The sequence below is a fragment of the Harpia harpyja genome, chromosome 7 (assembly GCF_026419915.1).
Source record: "Harpia harpyja isolate bHarHar1 chromosome 7, bHarHar1 primary haplotype, whole genome shotgun sequence".
Taxonomy (NCBI): domain Eukaryota; kingdom Metazoa; phylum Chordata; class Aves; order Accipitriformes; family Accipitridae; genus Harpia; species Harpia harpyja.
The window spans coordinates 53,593,832-53,613,564 of record NC_068946.1 but is presented as its reverse complement, the minus strand read 5'-3'; the positions used below and the strand labels follow the sequence as shown (position 1 = coordinate 53,613,564).

The 19,733-nt window shown below is 40.9% G+C and overlaps 1 long non-coding RNA gene across 1 annotated transcript; it reads right to left on the bottom strand.

Moving 5' to 3' along the window:
• Positions 1-1,236: 1,236 nt before the first annotated feature.
• Positions 1,237-6,563, bottom strand: LOC128144308 (uncharacterized). Its single transcript, XR_008236031.1, has 3 exons — positions 6,399-6,563; positions 3,716-3,879; positions 1,237-2,430 (listed from the first exon to the last, which is right to left on the bottom strand). It is a non-coding gene; the product is annotated as an uncharacterized LOC128144308 (long non-coding RNA).
• Positions 6,564-19,733: the final 13,170 nt, after the last annotated feature.

The window sequence follows — 19,733 nt, the reverse complement described above, 5'->3', positions numbered from 1 at the left end:
ATTGCTAAGTATGCCCAACTTCCCCGCTGATAGGTGAGTACAGTGATAATCTAATTTATCTTTAATGTACCTGAATGCTTCTTGGATCAAAGCCTGGGGGATGCAAAGGAAGAGACTGAAAAGTGAGAAAGTCCACTCAAAAAAGACGGTAACTTTCAAACGTATATTGTAGTGGTAGTGAGAAAGAGCTCATACTTGATTCCCTGGGAATTACCTCAAGACAAACATGGTGAGAATTACTTTGGAGAGTATGTGAGGAAAAGCACACCATGAGAAAGAGGAGCAGATGCATCTTTAGAGATCAGTATTCCTCATGCCTCTAACTTCACACGCCCTTTACACAATCTTCTACTAATTTTTCTACACTGATAATCTATAGAACCTAATTATACAAAGTTTTAAAAAAAATCCTTCTATAAAACGCATAATGCCTGATATCTGAGTCACAAGCACAGTTAATGTAATCTAACACATATTGCGGGAACCTACTGCACACAGATATTACCAATTAGCACATGATTTTAACAATCAACATTCATGCAATTAATAGAACACTTCATATTCCTTCTAATTTTGAGCTCTGCATGAGCATATGTTGTCATGACGGAATGTGGGATCATTTATTTATACTGGAAGCAAGGCTCCACATAGAAAGCCGAGATGCTGAAAGTTAGCCTGAAAGTGAAAAAGGCTGAGTTTTGCCTTGAGAAAAGAATACTTTTAGCCTGATTTCTAAAAGTTGAGCTGCGTCCTTACCTTCTCGTTGATCCTTGCTGCTAGTGAACTTCTGGAAACTGTGCTCTGATTACAGGAGGGGAATACAACCATCAATTAATCAACAAGCGGGTAAACACTCTTCTCTAGAATTGAAAACTACAACATAATCACAACTCATAAAAAAGAAATAACCATAGTGTCTTGTTTAGATTTTTTTACAGTCAGAGATAACAGTAGCTGAGCACCTTGTTTTCCTTAATATGTTTATTACTATACTTTATTGTGAGTAGGGAAGAATTATTATACTTATAGAACAGATGAAGAGCTAAGGTGTAGAGAGATTAAGCCCAGATCCCCATAGTATTTAGCCACCCATTTACATTGAATTCCATAGGATTTAGGCATTTAATACCTTTAGGATCCAGTCCTGCCTATTTTCCTTGCAGCAGAGGAAGCAGGGAGCTGAATGCCTGTCTCCCAGACTCCCAGTAGTTGCCAGCCTACCTTACTGGTCTCTCTTCTTGCTCTTCGGTGCTAAGATAAGTAAAAAGCAATAAAAACTTACTTTAATTACTGAAGTCATAGATGTGTTACTAGCTCATTGAGGAGACGAGATGCTTGCTAAGAAGGTGGTTTTTTACACGTAGACTACAAGGAGTCACACTGCACTGCTGCAGTAGCTGGAGCCGCTATATTCCCCGTCTCTCGACGAGAAGGGTAACGTCAAAACACAGGGGTTGTGCAAGTCTTCGCTCCAGAACATCCTCACATCTTCAGCTGCCTCGTTACAGAGATGTCCCACATGTGTTTTCCTATGACTCGAGACATTCCAGCAGGCCTTCACAGCCAAGCACACCCTTCAGCAGCTCCTGCAAGCCTGAGTACAAAGGTGTGCCATGCCAGCGCCCTACCACGCTGACCTTCCCTTTGGTTTAGGAAGCTACCTACTCTAATCCTGCTCTCAACAGACGTTGGAGAACGCGACAAGAGTCGCAGTCGTCGGGGATTCCTCTTCCACTTGCAAAGTGGTAGTAGAGGTGACCTGAGACGGAGACCTAATGGCAGGAGCAACCGCTTTCCTTGGAGCCTCACGGTGGCTGTCCCCTCCTCGCCTTTCCAATGGGTTAGCAACAGCGTTAGGTTCCCTTGGATTTTCGCTTCGGGAACTGCTCTAAGCCCTGGCATCAAGAGGCCGTCGATGCAGGGAATTCTCCTCCGGCAGCGGGGACTGAAGCGGCTGCAAGAGCTGCAGATGTAGACTCTAAATCATCGTGTCTTTTCCTCTTTCAGGACAAGCTCCTGAGAGGCTTTGGTTTACCACACATCTGACGTGTATTTATGTGCTGCAGAACAGGAGTAAAGTAGTGATTCTCTGGGTACAACTGTATTTCTAAAAAACATCAGAAGAGTATTTATGTCCCCCGTCGCTGCCTCCCCCCTCAAGGGAGCCTTCACAGAAGCGTCACCTTTTGGGCTGCTGCTGTTTCAAACAAAAATAGATTGTAGTGGTCTATAGGTAGCTAAAGAAAAGAGAGATTTCACCTGTGACTGCACCTCTCATACTTATCTCAAGGGCTCTTCAACAAAAACCCAGTAAACAGGGTAGCAAACGCTCTCCAAAAGTCAGTGTCTGATTGTGTGATTTGTACACTTTGAAATAAGTATGCGGTTAAGTCAGCCCAGATTTCCGTGATGAGCAGGGGAGACGCACAACTATAGACAAATAAGAGGAAAAAAGAAAGGTCTCAAATTCAGTTTGCCTGAGGTAACTTCAGCCAAGGTAATAGAGCTGCACTAGTGTCACTGACAGGGAGGTAAACTAAGTAACGTGGTTTTTTACACTGACTGAATACATTAACAATGGCCTTCCTGCCAAAAAAAAAAAAAAAAAAAATCAAGATATACTTTCTTCTGCTGATATCGATAGTAAATATGTATTTTTCTTAACCATTATTTGTACTGAAGGCTTTATTGCACAAAGAATCCAGGGGGAACGAAAATTCATATAATTGTGCAGGTTGGGGAATTCTCTAAAAATACGTAACCATGGCACCCTTGTCATTACCAATCAAGTAATCTTGATAAAAAGTAAAGTAATTAGCCTTTGAGAAGAGCATAAAGCTAATTAAAAATGACAACTTAGTCATCTCAACAAACAACAGCACAGAACGAGTCAGTAGTTCTAACTATAGCACAATGCGATAACCTGACCTGGCAAAATGGCTTGCCTTCAAGCCCGTTAAAAGAAATCACAGTTGACGAGAGTAAAACTTTGATAACCTTTCCTTTGTTTTAAAGTTTACATTTGCTTCATCTATCATCCAATATTTGTTTGCTCTCTGTGCTTCATCACTTTTCAGTAAGACTTTGCCCACCTATTGGTAATTTTTGTAAATGAAATGACAGACACTCCTGTAGTCTGCTAAAAGGAGACTATAAAATACAAAGTATGAACATATGCATTGTCAAAAAGATTTACAAGTTGCAAATAATAAGTTCAGTCTCATAACAAAGTTTCTTGTTCAGAATTTATAAATAATAACCAGAAACAAAAAGAAACTGCTGGTGTCTCATTTATATAGCTATTTGGGGTTCTCTCCTCCGCTAGATGTTAATGGCAAGATTTTAATTAATTTCTATGGGAACAAGAGTGAATATTTCTTCTTTTCTTGCCATCAAAAAATCCTTCAAGGGGACACATTTTCAGAAAATTATCACATTTACCAACGCTTTTCTTAGCAGCTACATTTACTCAGGTTGCAGGTACCGAAGAAAACAAATTACTGTCTTCAAATCACAAGATTCTGCTAAATATTTCCTAACATAAATATACATATGTGTTATAGATATAATTACATTTATTAGTTACAGCCAATGTAACTCTCTCCTTAAAGCTGAAAGCCCATTTGCTTTAAGAATTAAAGTGTCCTAATCTAAGGTGTGGGTACACAACTTAGTCTCCGTGAAGCTTTAATGCAACTCCTGAACTCATACTCACAGGATTAGATTTAAAAAGAACAGCTCAGTACTGTCATGGGCCAAATCCCAAACACTGGTATCTTCAACAGATCCAGCTGAGCGATGCTGACACTCAGTCACGCTAATACACCTTCTTGAAGCACACGGAGGAAATACAAGTTTGATCCTCAGAATAGGGATTGACTGGAATAGGAAAAGAGGTGGAAGAGATTATAATTAGGTTTTGCCTAGCCCATGCTAATCTCTGACTATAGTTTTGGTTCCTTCTTGCTGGGAAAGAACAGAATAATGATTTAGAGAAGCCCTTAGGCTGCTGAAACACAATGCATAGGAAGCAACCTGCAAAACAGAATGATTGCAACTCGGTGCAAGAAGTGAAAACTTAAGCTCCTTTGACTTACAGTATATATGAATACATGAGTTGGTAAAATAGTTACAGATGTGTATCTAGACCAAATAAAAAGACCTTGTAGCCATGGAGAAAATATGTATCTGCTTGTGCTGCACTACTTCCACTCGTAGGAAAGCTTGAAGCAGAAATAAAATGTTTGCTTATATTTTGAACAAACGTTGGATGAAACAAAATTCTGAGCAACCGTGAACTAGATAAAGACCTTGATCCTGCTCTGTAATGCATGGTAAGACACAGCTCACCAAGGCCAGCTCTGGCTTAGGAAAGCGAGTCTCCCTAAGCTTTCTCTGCAGTCAGTGGAGAGAGGGATCATCCATCCCCAGCTATTGTAAATAGGCATCGTTCCACTCGAATCCATGGAAGCAGACCAACATATACAGGCTGAATATCTTAGGCTGTGATCCCAAATCTACAGATCTGCACCTCTTAATAATTCTTCGTATGCCAAACGTAATGACATTGGACAACCTTTCCGAGCTTCGATTTGTAAGCTTTTAATGGAAAACATTTTCAGTGTCAGTCTTCCTGCTGAATTCTGTATCACAAATTTGGTGCAATTTTGGGTGATTCCAGGGTGCCTTTTAAATCCTTTACAGTGTTTGCTCAAGTTTATTTGTAAAGTTTTGTTTTCTTTTAAAATAAGCTTTCTCTTAAAGGTCTTGAAGGAAACACGGTCTCTTTTCATAAGCCTACTGGACAAGCAGGTGGCTTGGTCTCAGGCTTTTACTCTTTGGCGTTATAGGACATCAGGGAAGATAAGAGAAGTGTTGCTTTTCTCTTCCTTTTTTGCTTTCCCCAAGCAAAAATTAAATTTTTACGGGGATGAGGTAGTAATCTACAACACCTGCAAAGAGAAAGCATCTACTTGATCTTTTGACATGCCATTTCCTTACGTAGGGAAGGTGGAGATGAAAATGAGATATTTGTCTAGTAAGGAAAGAAGAAAAGAGTAAAATCTCCACTTGCTCTTGTACCTCTCATCAGACCTACAGGCTCTTAAACTTAATTCCAAGTTTAACCTGGACAAAGAAATGGAAAAAACACACTGTAAGGAACAAGACTGCATTGGCAGTGGAGTGGATTCAATGACCTAATAGTTCTTTTTCCATCTCTGATTTCTTTGATACTATTTATAAAAAGGAAACAAAAATGATGGGCCACTCCAAACAAATTGTTACCATAAACCAATAGCAAACATCAAAATTGGCAAATGCCCCTTTAAGGCTTGCATGGCTCATGGAGCCAGGGAGAAGACTAATAATGTACCTCTCTGAAGGTCCTGGGCTATGTTTATTTCCCGTATTTATTTAAAAGAAAATCAAAATACTTTTAAGCAAGTCGGCTGGTTCCAAATTTAGGAACAATTGAACAAAGAGGAATCTGCTAATTCCAGATGGAGTGCATATAGTCCCTTGGCACTTATTACTTACCAAATGTTTCGGAAAGCAAACACATGACCTAAAAGATTTTGTGAGTGTGGGGTCCTCAAAAAGCTCTTAACAAGTCATGTATTTCTAACTGTATTTACTTTACCCACACACAAAACCCCACTTCATTTTCCTTTCTTTTTTTTTTTTTTTAAAGCAGACAATACTCCCTTTAAAGACTATTTATGTACAATTCGGTTATCCCATAAGGCTGGGGGCTTCTAAAGGTGTCTCTTTTGAAAGGCTTCAGCTGTGGAGCATCTGCTCCCTATGCAAGGTCCACCTTCCCCAGTACCGCGGCTGGCGCAGGTGTTTTGCTAACGTGGGTTCCTCCTGTCCAGCGGTAGAGGAAATGGGCACCCACAGATGGTTTAACATCTCAAAGATGCAACATACGTTTCTGATTTGTTTTTTTAATTTCTTTTTTAAATCTAGTCCTTCGCATGTACCCAAGTCGTCCACCAACATCCTGCACACGGGTGTCAAGGCAACCTCAAAACACACCCCTAGGCAAATTAATATAACGTTGCTTGCACACATTTTGTATTCATTACTGAGACGTTTTATATTAATTTCATAAGAAAATGAGTCTGATGAATATGACTAGGAATTTTTAGTGACTATTATATTCCATTATTATAATTGTATTCTCCCCAAATTAAATACTTTGGGGGAAGAGTAAAGTAGAAAAATCTTAATTTTGAGGTAGTTTGATCAAAGGCGGTCATTTTTCAGTAGCTTGCCAACCCCAAGAGCACAGCACCTTACAGAAGCGGCAGTGACGTTAGCTCCTGTGCCTTTCTCAAGCTGCCGTAGCTGGTGCACGGCCGCGTGTGTAGGTGTACGTAGGCAACGAGCCTGACCTGTATGGGAGCGAGTGCTGCTTTGGGAGATCTTCACTAAACCCCTTCAATGTGAGAAGGTGGAAAGGTTTCCCTTCTATTCCACTGCACAAACAGAAATATCTCAGTGACGATTTTCAAAACACAGCCTACAAAAACTTCAAAATTTCTTCTGTTGGTTCTCTTCTGCCAGTGGGAAAAGCCCAGTCCTGCAAAAGGGGCAGAATCAGAGACAGCAGGCTACAGGAAAACGTTTAATAAACATCAGTCTTAATTATCAATTGGGATTTTTTTTTCTATTATTACTTTCAACATCCTAATAACCTGTCTTTTCTTAAAAAGCAACCCCTTTCCACTGTTCTCAAAGGAAAAAAAAAAACAAAAAAAAAATTAAAAATCCTAAAGACAGTGAGTTGTGACTAAAAGAGACCAAAAAGAGAAAGAACTTTTCATGACAGCATAAACAGGTAAGTATAATTTAGTCTTGAGTTTTCCATGAGTGATATCTCTTCCCTTGAAGCTTTTTAATCTCTTTTTTCCTCTAACTCTGTCCCTTGTTCTAAAAGCCTTACTTTCAGTTATGCTGTAATCCTTTCCTTTGGACTTCTGTGCATGTCATTTTTTCACAGCCACAGACTCAGGCCAGAAAGAAACTGAGGGCATGCATTATTATTATTTCAATTCAAGTATCTACAAAGTGAAATTTATCTGCTGACAAAGATGTACACCCACTCTCCTTGCGCAGGAACTCTTCTCTAACTGCGCGCAGTGTGATGGTCCCTAAAGTTTTACTACTGCTGGCATTTCTCTGCAAATCCTTAAGCTGCACCAGCAAACCCATCTGAACACGTTATTTTACATTTTTAACTGAAATGCTTTTTGTTTTTATTTTAATGAATCCCCTAACTCCAAGTTTAATTAAACTCATGTTTTTTAATTAATTACCAACAAATGCAAATAAGGCAAACTACACAAACATGTATTCACCATTCACTGATAGATACGTGGGGGTTTTTTTTAATCCTGACATGTCAGGATTTTAAAATCTTAAAGTCTTGAGGGTTACAACCCAAAAATTATTTCCACTTGGGGCTTTATGAGAGTATCTTACTAGTGTATGACAGGGAGCTCAACTGCTTAAAGGAACAGAAAGCAAACCGCAGGTTCTTTAGCTTTACCTAAGTTATTCTTGCCAAACAACAGTAAAACTCAGCAGAGTTAGGCCTGTACGTACATTATGATAAGAGAAAAGTAGAATACAAGAATTTCTTCATCTTAGTTATGTTTAACTGCCCTAAATGCTGACAAATACAGATACACTCTCATTAAGTGCTGTCTCCGGTTATTTAAGTTCAGCCACAATAGAAATCCTAAAAGGAAGAACTAAGAGTTCAAACAACAAACTCCAAAGCTCTGAAACCCAGGAAACCCAAATTTAAGACATGTAACACACTCATGCCTAAAACTTAGAAACTGTCTCCTGGTACTTGCAAGTAGCAACCATTGCCAGTGCCTGAGGACAGTACACAGTTGAATTACCTTCTTTACTATATAAGCATTACTATTTCCAGGAGAAAATATTTCAAAATCTCATGAACTATTACTCTGAAGAGTTGCTCAGGAATGCCTTAGCTTCTCTGATGACTTTTTCAACTTAAAGCACTGTAAAAGCAGCCTTTCCTTAATACGTGGGATTATTTAAATCGTTAAAGCAAGGAGCCAGGAATATTTGTTTCTGTTCTCTTCCTAGAGCTGACATGGATGAATTTGGCTATGTCCACACGTCTAGTTCAGCTCACTCTCACAGTCCCAGGATGACTTGAATCCACAACACAGAGGTCTCGAGCTTGCTTAAAGCCTAAGCGCGGTGCTTGAGCTCTGGCCCTCCTGGATCGCTGCCCGGAGCTCAGCCCAGCGTCCTGGCCCTCTGCACCGTGGACACGAAGTAAAGCCAGCACTGGAGTGCTCAGCAAGAGAGTCCCCTGGACGCTGTATTTTCCCCTCAAGTCAGCAGGTAAGAGCTGTTTTTCCTACATGGCAAAGGAATTTCTTATGTGCAGCTGAACTACACACCTATGGAAAACATATTCTGCAAGCGTTGCAAGCCTTCGTGTTTCCACTTCTTTTTATAGTTATTGAAAAATTATGTTTGGGCTATGTATATTTATATACACCTCTATGTACACATGTACATCGCCTCTTCTACTTCTCCATCCCCCAAAATATCAGGCAGATTTCTCCACCACTTACCACGGGTGGAAGGAGCAGGTCGAGGGGCTGAAACTAAAGTATCTTTTCCTCCCATAAAAGGGTTTACTGCCCCATAAGATGCAAGATGCGAATGTGTAAATTTGTGGTGCTTCTTTCCCCACCAAGAGAGGAAATAAATAATTTGGAGGCAAGATTACTAGCTTAGAGACCTGCCTATGTAGATAACTCTTGGGCTAGTGGGAGTTTTTCCAGCTCTCCGTCCCTCCGTTTCCCCAGATGAAAAATGGGAATAAGTGACCCTTAACGATCTTATGCAAAAATTTAATTATGTTTAGCTTATCTAATTGATGTATTTTGAGGAGACTGGCTAAAAGATGTCCTATGTGCAAAGCTATTTGTTGTGTTTAAAGATATTTGTGCTCCCATCCTTGGGAAAATTCTTCACGTTCCCTGTCCTGCTGCACTTCGAAATGATCCTATCTTGATTGCGTTCCAATTACCCAGTGTCAAAAATAATCAGGAATAGGAAGATAAAGTGCAAGAGTGTTCTGTGGAAGTCTGCAATTCCAGCAACTCCTCCTTCCCCTGCTTCTCCAACTTAAACATACGCAATCCTTTGGAAATAAAAAAAAAAACCAAAAAAACAAAACACCAGAGCAGTGTCCACTCGTCTCCTGAGCAATTCCTGCAGTACGATAGTCTGTAGGCAGCCGCCTAAGATTTAGAATCAGAATTTCATAGCTTGAGAAAGTCCTTAAAATATCCCACGTCCCCCAGCCAACTCCTTCAAAACCGAGGAAACAAAGATATTCCCTCCTTTGCTTTTTCACAGTTTCCTTTCAGCCCGTACATCGGCGAGAGGCGCGGAGGACGCCCGCACGCCGCGCTCCCTCGCCCCGGGCGCCCGGAGGTGCGCGGGAACCTGGGCTCCCACCCAGACGGCCCCCGCCAAAACGAGCTTCGTCGAGAAGGGGTTTTCCTTCTTTAAGAAATATTGCAAACAGAAGATTCCCATGTTTGAAAGGTCAGAGGAAAAAATATAATGCACTCATGAAGAGACAACCTCATTAATCCTGTTGTTCTTGGCCCAGTCAATAGAAGAAACATAAATGCTGTCAACACTGAGCTGCTAGATAAAGGATAAAAAGTGGGAATGAAATGTTTTACTGCAAGGACTGTTCTTATGGTTTGAGAACATTTCTGGAAATAACCTGAGCTGAGAAAATGTTCCCTAGGAGGAATACATGCTGTGGGAAACTGTGTGGAAGATAAAGTTTGGTCAGTGACCTTCTCACTATCCTCTAATCACGCAGCACACACTGCTCCAAAGAGAAGAAAGAAAAAGGGATACTGTGCAGCCAGAGACACTTTACCTTCCCTGTATTACATGAACTGAAGTGGAAAACACAAGAGTATCATAAATCTCTATTTCATGCTTTTGGATACTGTAGTGAAATAATAATCTACTGTAACTCGCAGGGAAAAAAACGTGACTTTTGGTTTAGGGCACTTTAATAGCACAAAATGCAATACACCTTCAGTGAGCATAAAAACAAATGACTGGAAGTTGCTAAAAGGGGAACATGCCTTTTCGTCTGTGCAACATTAGAAACGGAGAAAGATCATCCCATTTCTCATCCAAAAGCGGGGATGACAGAGGAGGAAGATGCAAGGCTACCTCTCCAGTGCAGGTGCTTCCCAGGGATGATATATTGCAGAAAAGCTCCATTTAAATACTTGCACGTTAATGCATCAGCAGCGTTTAGATATTGTATCTGTACAGAAAGAGTGAGTAAATATTAACATATGTGGTTACTCCTGGGAAGATTAAGGAGTCATCAAATATGGATGTCCCTAGAGCTCCACATGCAGTGAGGGTATTGGAAAACTCCCACCTTTAGATACTTGTAGAGAATATCACCTTTTTTCCTTCTTTTTTTTAATTTTTATTTTTTCTCCTTTAAAACCAGAATTACTGTAATCACTGTCTCTAAAAGGTGGCTATTTGAGGACTGGTGTTACATGCGCAGAAATGCCAAAGCTTTTTCAGTTTCTGTAGCACAAATCTCAGAACTACAGTATGATCTTCCTGAAATGGCATTACTGGGGTAATGCCACAGCACGGAAGTTGGGTAAATATTTTCCTTGTACTCATCAGTTACTGGCTGTTGACAAATACACTACCTAGAGTGGTAATGCAGGGTAATGATGTCATTACTGGGGGATAAAAAAATGCAGCTGCGGTGCATGTCTATAGTTCTTGCAAAATAGAGGTCTGGGGGTGAATTAGTTTGTGTATCCCAGATCTTTCAAATGTTTCACCAATCATCACAGAAATAACTGTAAAAGTGACTGGTGAGCTAATTCAGACAAAATACATGCGAACCTGAACTGCTCAAATTAGAGATAACCTGTTTTTTGAAGGCTCCTTAGAAATAAAGGGAATGGAGTGGACAGAATGAGATTTCTCTCCATCTTCTTCACTTGCTGGTTTCAAATCGGACATGAAACAGAAAGGGTGTAATAAACTATTCTCTTATTTTTCTTCCATCCATCTGGAAACAAGATCTACCAGAAGTCTGACAAGAAAGCCTGATCTCCAGCCAGATTTCTAGAAATGTTAATAAGAGTTCCTTATTCAAAAAGCACCTTCAAAACTTCTTATCTATCAGGAAGAGAACCTCATATGTCGCATCATCTACCACAATTATTCCTGGAAAAAAACCAAGAAGTGCCCTACAGAATTGTCCTGGTACCGTATGTAACGAAACCTACGTACATAAAAATATAGAGATAAATCATACATATACACGATAATGCTGGTGACTACACATGAGATTAGGAATAAAACCTCTTGGAAAACCTTCAAGAGCTGGACAGCGGGGAACAGCAATGGGAGACATTTTCTCTCGTGGGCTTTGCTCAAAATAAATTGATGGGGGCAGAGTATTGCCTTCGCTCAGGCGTAAGCTCAGAGCTTTCCAGGTGCAAACCAGAAACATCTCAGAGTCTCCCTGATGATGGGGCAGCATTTCCAGCTCTTCAGTCGGGTACACCTCAGCTGCAAAATGCGCTCAGGACCGCGCAGGTCCTGCAGAGGCTCTGAGGGCTGGCACGCTGCAGTGGCGGAGAGTCACCAGCAGAATTTCCCTGCTCCATTTTGTGCAGCGTAACTTAATGGCGCTATCGACATCTTCTGTGATATACGTCCTGTGATCAGTGCAATTACTGCATGTCATCACCACTGTAAATTTACCCAGCCTGAAACCATTTTAAACTTAAACTGCATACTTAAGAACTACTATCCACCTCCTCTTTGTAAATTAGCTATATGATTTATCTGTGGGAACCATTTCAAAAAGTATACATTCAGAAATACATATACCACATGATGTCTTTTCCATATGGCATCTCATAATTATTTTGCTGTGTGTGAACATGATGAAAACAGTTTCATAATTCTCTAAGGGTTAGGGTAAATTATTTCAATTAGACATATTTCAGAGCAAACATTACCTTAGGGTTTATTAATAATAGTACCTGAGAAGGAACAGCTGCCTTTTAAGCAGCGAGAGCTGTCAGCTTCTCACTGCCCCCCCTGTAGCACCCCTTTTGTGACTCTAAAAAAATGGCAGATTTTCTCATGCTTTACCTAAACAGAGAACTTGGCAGCAGAGACCTGGTTGTAATCCTCAGCAAGGGAGCTGGTGGGTGGATTTTTTCTCTATAAACTCTTGTATAAACCACACCAGTCTCCTGGTATTTATTTTGTGTAATGTTGGAAATCATACACAGATCCAACAGGCCATGTAAAGGAGTTTTGTAACTTCCTGAAACCCTTTCAGGCAAAATCTTTTCTGCAACAGCAGTCCCAGGTCGTCAGAATATTATCACCAGTTTTTAAGGGCAAGGTTCCTCAACCATTTGTAATAGCATAGCTTTGAAAAGATGAAATGCCATTCTAAATTAGATCAACTAATTATTAGGAATTGCTATTAGAATTAATAAGAAGAAAATTAGCTCCATTGACAAAGTATACAGACTGTTTTGTAAGCACAGGGCTTACAAACAGCTTGCCTTGTAGTTTTATGTGCTGTATTCCTCATCTAGCTGTTTTTATATATTAATACTCTCATATGACACGCAGTGATTTTGAACTACCGACTGTGACGATACCCCTCTGCACAACATAGCCCATCTGCTTTGATGCACCACGTCACTCTACAAGTGCATCTGCCTCTCTGCAAGGAATACTTACGTTTTTACACACAAATGCCCAAGAATCACCTAGGTTCATGCAAGTCCCTAAAATGCTGAAGTGGAAGTGTGCTGAGAGCCAGTCGGTGAACAGGCACGGAAAATTCCTGCCTCTCCTCGCCCTACGCAACTTGCGGAGAGGTGAGTCAAATGACCCTGAATACACAGTCGCTAAAGCTGGGTTGAAAAAAGGGACAGAGTTACGTCCCTTGGCTAACAAATAACGCAGGTAGAATCGCAGAGGGGGCTGGTGTGACTGACTACTTGTTACAACCTGTGGGCTGGAAGAAAATTGTTGCAGAGCTGTAGCTCTCAGCCTGAGAGTGGGAGGTGAGGGCATCAGCCCCCCCTGCCAACCCTGCTTATTCCAGCCTCATGCATGGAGGAGGGCTGAAGGCACCCAGTATGGAAGAAATAAAAATTTAAACGCAGATACCTCTAACGGTATCTGTTAAAGAGTTTTAAAATGAGTACGCTGAGAAATCAGCTCTCACCTTGACTGTCAGTCTTTGAATCCAGCAGTCCCTGTGTGCCTGTGAAGAGTGGGCTTCTAATTCATTTAGCATATCACTGCCGTCACAAATATATACACACACACAAATAGCACAAAAAAGAGAGAAAGAGGTTGTACTTCCATGCATAACTGTAGGTATAACGCACGTGTACAAACCCATGTTTGCTTGAAAGCAAATTCCAGGATATCTAAAATGCTTAGTTATCACCTGGCCAAACACGACTGTCGCAGTACATTATTATCACACTTTTATCTTTTCATCTAAGCTACAAGAGGAAAAAAGCATTTCCAAAGAGAAAAATTGATTGGTAAAAGGCATTCAAGCTATAAAATATTTTCTTTCGGTTCAGGTCCTAGTATTTTTGCCTGTCTCAAGTTCAGGAAGCTCTATAACTTTGCTGAATAATTTCCAAAGGCCTCTTGCCTGTACCTTTGTGCAAGAACACTCACGTTTAGCCTTGAAATTGCCACTTAAAAGACAAACCATTTGTTTCTCTGTCTTCTACGGTGTAACGAAGCGTGTAGGTTTCTACAGAGCTGTTTGCCTGTGACTTCTCCAGGAGGAACCTAGCCTGGTCCCAGCCCCACAAAGACCTTCAGCACTGGGTGCCCCATACTCAAAGGTCCCGAGGCAGACTTTCTTCCCCACTTGCGTGTCCTGCTCCAGTGTGTAGAAACCCATAGGAAGCGAACGAATGAGAACCCTGAGCCTGAGACCTCTTTAAGAAATTGAATAAACAAGATTTTCTCTAAAGTTTAGACTTTGAAACTACCATCTCAATTTGGGAAAGCTATATTCTCAATCATGGAAACTTCTAATCTCTTTCTCCACATCATCCAAGGAGGGGACTGACCGCTGACCTTTGCTTTTCTCTCTACTTAATCCCATTATTTAGTCTCTTTCGCTCCATAACCAAACAATCTTTGTTACAGTTCATATGCTTTTATACTTTTCAAAATCCCACACTCTTCTGAGTTCAATTTTTTGGACAACTCTCCTGAAAAAAGGAAGCTTACATGTTGGCCCTGTCCGCCAGGCCTTTTCTTCCTTAACCATTCACAAATTCATTGGCTTACTTCAAGCCAATTCAATAGAGAGGCAGAAGCCCTGAAGAGAATTAAATTCCTGTAAGTTCTGCAAACGTTGGCAGAAGGAGAAAGGTAGGGGATGGAAAGGAGTGCCTCTGCTACAGGAAAAGCTGCAACATGAGGCTCTACAGTACCATTTCTGCTGGCTTAGCATTGGCCAAGAGGCACATGCTTGGGTCTGTAGATCTCCCAGTCTCTCGTGCAAGCAGCAGCTCAGGGGAAACTGAGGCATGGTCTGTAGGCTGTATGGGGGGGGGTGGTCACTGGAGGTAGTGCAAGAAGGTGAAGACACTAGTACCTGGTGGGGCAGTAGGGAGACGAAGAACCCAAATCCATAGGAAATGAAGCCTTAGTAATTCTGCATCTCACGGTACAATGTTTATTTTGCTGTCCTCATTTCCGCAAGTGCTGATTCTCATATCCTCGTTCCACCCAATTTCTACAGAGGAATAAAAGAACAAACAAACTGACATGACTGCCTGGTACCCAGTGAGGAGAATTTTGTACCAAATTCTACACCCGTGCACAAAATCCTGTCATTTGCCTGTTGCTTTTGAACCTGAAAGCTAAAAACAGCAATGAAGCAAATGCATATATCGGTATTTGACTTTACAGTAATTTCTGGCATATGGCAGGGCTCACGCTACTCTCGTACCTGTTCACAATAACGTTGCATGAGTGACTTGGGTATATACTTGTGCTCAACAATTATGCAATATCCTCTGTTGGCAATGGGACTAGGCTGGGAGTCAGGAGACAGACTTCCATCTGTTAGTAAAAGGTTGTGGGACTGTAGAAAGTTTTCTTCCCCCCCCCCCCCCCCCCCCCCCGTCCTTCTTTTTTCCTCTCCCACACTTTGCTTTTTTTATTAGCTCGAGCTAAAAGTCCTTGGGCGGAAAGGTCTTTTTTTCACCAGATGTTTGCATGAGCCTAACACATTGGGAGCCCTTTCCTAGTTGAAGTCCAGATGGCCTATTGCAAAGTAGATAATAACAAGACTCAAGCAAATACTGATGTTCTTATATCTATATGACAACATCACCTTTGAAATGAGAATACTTGTCTGTATATGTTATAAGAATACATTTTTGCTTGTGTATTTAGCTGTAATAGCCTCACTAAAATACAAACATAAGGTCTTAAAAGTATCTCCATCAAAATTAATGGACAGTCTGACAGAGATCGAACTTGTTTTCTGCAAAGTGATTAATAATTTTAACGCATCCGAGATTTTGCCACGCCTGTCCTGTTTCTGTTCTACTGCGTTACGCTGCGCTGCACGCTTTGCCCAGTCTGTTAAAATGCTATCTCTTCCCTTGCTCAAAGAGAAAGGCTGGACCTCTTGTGAATGTTGTCTACCACCCACAAGTCTGGCTCAAGACCCATCTATAAATTTCATTTGCCTTTTGAAGAGAAGAAATTTTCCTTGACGAAGGTGATTATCAGGTATTAAAGGCTAAGCTTATAATAAATTTGTGAATTAGTAAGCTTATTTCCTAACTAGTCAAAAGCAAATCCCTCTTGCTCATACCTTGTTATGCTAGCATTGCATGCTATCGTATCACTAGTATTTAATCGTTTGTCAGGGAAAAAAAAAATTCTCAGTCAGAGATATTCACTCACTGAAATGAGCCGGGGTGGCTAGGTTACTCACCATAATGTGTTTTTCAGATTTTTTTTTTTTTAATTTAATCCCAAAGGGCTTTTATTTTGTGTCAATTTGTACAATAAAGTTCTCTTATGAGACTGACTTTGCTCATATGTTGTTAGTGCACTTAATTAAACTCAGAAATGCTCGATTCTTTCTAGGGCCTTAATTCTTTTCTGAAATACAAACAGCGTTATGTGCCCTCAACGAGAGAAAGTCAGCGTAACTTGACACAAATTTCAAAGACCTCCCCAAAGTGTTTCTTTCTGTGTTGTGCAAAGGAGGGAGGAGGGAAAGGGTTGAATACTGGCTTTTGAATTGCCCCCATTTTGAAGGTAAGGACAGTCTGAAACGCTTAGTCCCGCTTCTAATACCCCTGTAGTCTGGATGCACGGCTCGATTCAGGTCCATCTGTACCCAAAAGGAGGAATAAATTATGCATGTGAGGGGCTGCAGCAGCCTTCACATTAAATATTGATCTGCTGGTCCTCTGCCACTCTGCAAGACCGTGCATCTCCAGATCCACCTGTCTGCACCACGGTGACGGCAGCTCCCTGAGGATGGGCTTTAACATTGCACACAAAGCCTATCGTCCAAAATAGGTGGATCTAGAGCAAATTTCTTGAACCTAATTTATTCCACACCCTTGCTAGCATAACAAGTGTTCCTGAGCCTCTGTGGATATGTATTCAAGAGGGAGCTGTCTGTCTACATTTGATTTTACATTTCCTTCAGCTAGTTCAAAGATCCTTAAGCAAAATCCAGCACCCAGGGATATCCGAGAGGACTGTGAATTCATAAACAATAAATGGTTTACAATCACCCATACCGTAACATTTTAATTTCTGGCAGAGAGGGTTTGGATAATTGCTTTTGGGTAGCACGCAGACTGCGTAATACAGGTTTATTCACCTATACTGCATATTTCATTTGACTTGACCGTTTCCGAGCAGAAGGATTACGTGAGGGTGAGGAAACAAAAAATAAAACCTCCCTAAAGGGTGTCCATGCGCTGAATGCAGGGAGAGATCTCCACCTACGCTCTCCCATCGCTGGTCTGGCAGGCAGAGCTACCTTTCAACGAGATGGAGCACATACAGCACCCTTTTGAAAGGAGCCACTCAGGCATATTGTCCAGCGGGACTAATGAAAAACCTCTTTCTAATCCTACCGCAGCACTTCTCGACCTCAGCCTCCTGCATCGGGGACCACACGGTGCAAACGCGCAGTGGCTTAGGAGGCAGATCACGCCAAAGCAAACCCTCCCTCTTACACCTTTTCTCCAAACCCTAACAATATAAAATGGCCATTTTTTGATCCAGAGGAAATTCTGGAGCCGCACAACACTTCTGCCGTCTATTGGATTGTACCATATTGCAAAGACAGCAGAACTGCTGCCCCAAGAGACGGTCCAAGGTTTGACTGTCCCACTTGCCCTCCAACGCAACCCAAGTTATGGGCACCAAAAAAATATCCTTTCTGAGGGCAGGATTCCCCTCCCATCCTGCAGCAGCTCTCCTACCTCCAGACGTAGGTCCTCGAGGTACATCAGAAGACTGGAAGCAGATGCCTTCTGCATCCCACTTGCTTGTCTAATCCACTTGTCAGTGCATTTGTTGGTAAAGGTGCTGACATTTGTTTGAGACATTAAAACTGTAAGGCTGAATCAGACCTGTGAAGTATACAAATAACTATGAATGTTAAGTAATTGCTCTTACAAGAAATAACTGTAAGCAATTTTCCTTCGTTACATCCAGTTTTCTAAGTTGCAGTGAGTCATTACAAATATTCCCAATTATTTTCTTATTAGACACTCCAGACATATTCAAACAAGTATCTGAGTAGCCTGGCCATGTAAGAAAGACTGGAAGGGTGGTATTGTCAGGACTGAGATCTAATAGGCCACTTTTGCTAAACAATTCCAGGCTAAGTCACATACTGAAGTTTTTCCACACCTAAAACCATAGAAGTTTTCTGGAAATTTCTTAGTAAGGGTTTAGTGTGGCGTGCCCATTGACTTGGTATTCCAACCAGCTTGAAAACTCTTAGAAGCTCGGCCTTTACTATTTTATTTTCATTTTTTTCTCATTGCAACACCACCAAGAAAGCACAAGGTTGGAGAAGGCAATGCAATAAAAATGTAGGAGAATCGTCCCCTTTTCTTATTTTCCCAAAGAAAGATTTGGTTTTAGCTTTTGGGAGGAGATTCAGCTCAGCTGACATTTTTGCATAACCAGTACATCCTTTCCTATCTGCTGCACCGAGCTAAGTTCAAAATAGCTGAATAGAAATAACTAGCGGGCCAGTTGTGGATCTGACATTCAGAATTAAGCAGATGGTAAGCACAAAAATACAGTCTGGGTTAAATACTGACCACATTTGCCAGAAGCACAGACACAGAAACCCTAGCCACATCCAGATCACAGGCAGAGCACATACAGATCTACCAAAACAGTAAAAGCAGAATTCAGTATAAATTATTCTGTGTTAATAGTACACGGACATCTGACAGTATTTTTCTTTTATGCACTTTTTTCCTTCAAAAGGATGGAATTTCACTCTGTACTGGACACTTTGGCCAAGAGCTTTTTCCCAAATGGATGCAATCCCCTTTCTGATCTGAGTGCCTAACACCAGTCTCCTACCATTTCATCCAGACACATTGCCCCCGCTGCGCTGACGGGTAGGAGGTGATATTTAAAGCAATGCCAATTGAACACAACAGGGGATAGGCATAGCAGAAGCAACAGAAGGAGGATTTTGCAAGAGCTCGCTAGGTCACGTTAAACTCCTTCTCTGGCCACATCCAATGTCCAGCCCGTATGTCTGAAGATCTTGCTGTAAGCCTTTGTTATTTAGTTGGAAATTTACTGTGGCTGTGGTTTAACTCTGTATTTCAGAGCTATTCTTTAATTGATATAGTGCACTTCTTCCTTCATAAGCAATAATCAAAGGTGCTGGTGCCTCGGAGGACAGGAAGGCAGATGATCAATACTAGTGGATGACCTGGTCTCTATAGGAATGTTACTTATACCTCTAAATTTGTACTGAAGGAGAGAAAGCAAGTGCATAAGAACTGTATTTACTAGGTGAAGAAACTCATACCTTCGTCTAAGCATCAGTAAAAGCCTCATAGACAAACTTCTTTGTTTCTGGCAAAAATAAATATTTATTATTGCACTGGGAAAAAAATCATCTCACAAAGCCTAACTATTTTAATAAAAAATTTAATATGTTTATTTCTTCCAGACAGGAGATAAAAAGCTGTCAGAAAAATAATGGTTTAAATTACAGTGAGATGTTTTCTCTACCTAATCTTTCTTTTTCTTCTTTCCCAAAATCCACGTGGCACACTCAGAATTTTTATTTTTAGTAAGAAATGTCAAGGAAACACTTTATGGTAAGTGGCTGCTCACTATTAATTCTTTTGTTATTAAATGTGGGAACATTAATTACCATTAATCGTTTTGGCTCTAATATAGATTTCCCACAATAAATTCTTTACACACATATACAGACCCTATAATCTAATCAAGCAATTTTCTCCTACCTACTTGGAAGGGAGAGAAAAAGCAAGATTGTTATTGTAATTTCTATTTTTTTAATTCTGAGGAGGAGGAAGGGCAGGAGAAACTGG